Below are 4,345 nucleotides of genomic sequence, written 5' to 3' on the forward strand. Positions count from 1 at the left end.
GGAGAGGAGGGTGGTGGCGTCCAAATATGGAGCAGGAGAGGAGGGTGGTGGCGTCCAAATATGGAGCAGGAGAGGAGGGAGGGTGGTGGCGTCCAAATATGGAACAGGAGAGGAGGGTGGTGGCGTCCAAGCTGATTCCAAGGTTTGAGAAACTGTGCAGGGGCGGGGTATGCATATATCCTACTGATCTCGGGTGGCCTCAGCCGGCAGAGGCTTGAAGCAGGATTTTGGTTCCCCAGCCAGAAATTGAAGTCAGGCTGTGGCCGTGAGAGCGCTGAATCCTAGCCCCCACACCACCAGGGACCAGTGGCCGGCGACGAGGACCTGGCCCATCAACTGTGTAGAAATGAATTTCCACATAGAGACGGAAAGTAGTGAAACAAGGAAAGTGTTTATTAGGCGGAGAAAGGGTACAATGTGGATAGATGCACAGGCGGGCTCAGAGAGTCGCGCCCTCGTGGTAGTTTGAATCACTTTTATGGCGCATTTCCTTAGGGTTTCCTTTGGCAAATCATCTTGCTTTGCCTGGTTCTGAGTCCATATTTGGTATATCTCAGGGTTCTCCCATATGTACGTGTGTATCTCTTAGCCAAGATGGATTCTAGCAAAGAAGCCTATGGGTAGGCTATGGGTAGGTTGACATCTTCTACTATGCGGTGGTGCCTCCTCTCTTTTTGACCTTCAAGGAACCTTTCTGCATGTGTGTAGCTGGGAAGGTCTCCTGGACTTTGAGAATGAGGAATATGTGGTCTTCTATCTCTTATCTAGGCAGGGCACGGCTTCTCCCTTCTCCTGCTATTTTGTAGTTTCTGTCCACAGAGGACAAACTCCAGCTGCTCAGCCTGGGGCCCATCTATCTCCAGCCTCACTACTAGCAAGTAATTGTGCTTATTCAAGAATAAAATAAAAACATTATAGTTTTCTTCAATTTACATATACATAATTGTTTAATGGCTACTAAGCTGTTAGAACATAATACTTAGTAAGTTGTTTGGAACTAACAACTTAAAAAACAGAATAGGAATTTCTTTTGAACCAAAGTCCTGAGAAAAAGCTGCTGAGACAATGAGAAAGTTTGGGAACCTCTGCAAATTAAAGTCTTGCTACTCAAAGTGATACCAGCACCTTTAGTATCCCCTAAGAGCTCATTAGAAGTGCAGAATCCCCTGCCAAAGCCAAATCAGAATTTCATTTTTTACAAGGGACACCGGTGATCCCTAACACTTGATTCACATTTGGAAAGAACTGCATTTTAGCATCATAAGGGCAGTATAAGCAAACGGCCCACACCTGTTATCTCCTCATCAGACCACACAGAGAGCATCCATTTGAGCAGTCAGAACTCAGATCCTGCCCCCCTGACGCTTACTAGCTATGGATCTTGGGTGACATTGTGAACTTTGAGCCACAATTTCCTTACTTGCCAAGGGAGAATGATGGCTGATCCTGTCTCTTTGAGGTGATTAATTAAAGGTTAAGCAAGATAATGCTTACAAAGTAGAATGCCTGGCCCAGAGTAGAACAATAAACTATGGTTTCTTTTTGCTTCCTGGGTCTGCAGCTCTAGGGCAGGTGACTGTCTTCTTTTTCTACACCTTTGAAAGGTCACAACTGCGGGAGGGAGACATCAAATTTCATATTCAGTCATTGGATTGATGACCACACCTACTACGGTACCCAAGCAAATGTAAACACACCCTCTCTTTCCAGGTCTTGAACCAAGGAGTGCAGCCTGGAAATGTGTGTAGGTTTGCCTTAGGGATTTCCCTGTGTCCCTACAATATGGGGAAACACTGCAGACAGGCTAACAGGCAGAGAAGAATTTGCTTCGGGGGTGGTGGTGCGTATGTGGTAAAGTACACATAACATAGCATCTACCATCTTAACCATGTTTAAGTGTACAGTTCAATGGTGCTAAATATATTCATATTGTATAACCATCTATCCCCGGAACACTTTTCATCTTGTAAAACTGAAACTCTGTAACTAAACACTAACTCCCCTCCCTCCAGCCCCTGGCAACCACCATGCTGCTTTCTGTCTCTATGGATTCAACTACTCCAAGTACTTCATAAAAGTGGAATCACACAGTATTTGTCTTTTGTGAATGGCTTATTTCATTCAGCATAATGCCCTCAAGCTTCATCCATGTTGGCGCATGGATCAGAATTCTCCTCCTTTTAAAGGCTGAATAATAAGTAGTCCATTGTATAATATACCACATTTTGTTTATCCATTCATCCATCTATAGACACTTCGGCTGTTTCCACATTTTAGCTATTGTGATTAGTGGTACTATGAACACGGTGTACAAATATCTCTTCCAGACCCTGCTTTTGATTCTTTTAGGTATATACCCAGAAGTGGAATTGCTGGATAAGATGGTAATTCTGTTTTTAATTTTTTGAGGAACCACCTTACTGTTTTTCACCACTTTACATTCCTACCAACAATGCACAAGGTGTGGGGTTTGTTTTTAAGTTCTTTTACGAGCAGCATGAATGAATGACCTTGCCTGACAGACAAGGACACATTCTCCCCTAAGACTGTGAGCTCCCAAAGCTGAGGGACACTGCCTCACTCCTACTGGATTCACTGCACACCTAGGGCAGTGCCTGGAAACTAGAAATGTTCAATTAGTGTTGGCTGATGGTTGTCCCCAGCCAGCCTCCATTCTCCTCTAGCCTGAGGGTAGCTTTTCTTCCTACACAGCATCGCCACCTGCTGGAGAAGTTGTCACATTGCAGTTTCCGGTCTATTGTTAGTGCCTTTAATACTCAGCAAACGTTGATTTGCAATATTCAGATTTTTGTGATCCTTTAGACAAGACTGAGGTTTATTTTTTGCTTTGTGAAGTTTTTTTTATCAGAGATAAAAATGTAATAGAGTTGGGCTTCCCTGGTGGCGCAGTGGTTGAGAGTCCGCCTGCCGATGCAGGGGACACGGATTCGTGCCCTGGTCAGGGAAGATCCCACATGCCGCGGAGCGACTGGGCCCGTGAGCCATGGCTGCTGAGCCTGCGCGTCCGGAGCCTGCGCTCCGCAACGGGAGAGGCCGCAACAGTGAGAGGCCCGCGTACCGCAAAAAAAAAAAAAAGAAAAGAAAAGAAAAGAAATGCATTTCCATCATAATTGTACATTAAAAGGTCAATAATTTGTTTACCAATATAATATAATCACGTTGTTTTGATCTATTTGTTCTAGTCCCCGTTTTATAAAATCCTTGTAATTAAGGACAGTCTCTACTAGATTCTGTGATTAAATATCTTTTAGTCTCAGATTGTGTGGTGCTGTGACTTTTTATCTTTCGTTTTTTTAGAAATTTTATTTATTTTATTTATTTATTTTTGGCTGCGTTGGGTCTTCGCTGCTACATGCGGGCTTTCTCTAGTTGCAGTGAGTGGGAGCTGCTCTTCGTTGCAGTGCACTGACTCCTCTTTGCAGTGGCTTCTCTTGTTGCGGAGCACGGGCTCTAGGTGTGCGGGTTTCAGTAGTTGTGGCTCGCGGGCTCTAGAGCACAGGCTCAGTAGTTGTGGCGCACGGGCTTTGTTGCTCCGTGGCATGTGGGATCTTCCTGGACCAGGGATCGAACCCGTGTCCCCTGCAATGGCAGGCAGATTCTTAACCACTGCACCACCAGGGAAGTCCCTATCTCTTGTTTTTATATTTCTTTATGTTTTATCTTTCCTGGGCATTAATTATGAGAAATTCGGAGAGTTTACATGAGGTGATAATAACTAGATTAACTGGTTTTATCTTAATTTTACATCTCTTTCAAGTTTATAATATATATCTTACCTTATCATTTTTCAGTCCATGTCTCATATTTTTAAAGTTTTAGCTTTTCCTGCTATAAAACCAAATTTATCCTTTAGTTATTTTCAATATTATTAGCTTCTTTATTCCTTTATTAATAAGGTCTCTCGAGTTCTTATTTTTCTCTAAATTGTATTCTACTCTGTTTTTAACTACTTCATATCTTATTCTTAATTAGTAACTTCAAGTGTATCTTCAGTTATTTTCACCCATTTTCATCTTCTTTAAGATTCTTCTAACCAGGTGGCTGGTTTTATACCAGTTTACATTCTATCTGACTGTAACCAGAATTGTTTATCTTCCTTCTCGGAGGTCATGCATACATTCGCCTGGCATGTGGCTCATCATAGGGCCAAGGAGAAATGAGCTGAGCTAGGGATGACAGGAAACTTGTTAGGACCGGAATGGAAGGGATCTGGGGTGGGAAATGGCTGCAGGCAATATTGGAGAGAAAGAGGGGCCAGATCATATACACTCTGATTCTCTTCCTAAAGCATCCCCAGATTTAACAACACTTTCTGCCTTTTCTC

This window comes from Monodon monoceros, unplaced genomic scaffold (genome assembly GCF_005190385.1).
Source record: "Monodon monoceros isolate NGI ecotype Baffin Bay Population unplaced genomic scaffold, NGI_Narwhal_1 Super_Scaffold_2, whole genome shotgun sequence".
In the NCBI taxonomy this organism is placed as follows: domain Eukaryota; kingdom Metazoa; phylum Chordata; class Mammalia; order Artiodactyla; family Monodontidae; genus Monodon; species Monodon monoceros.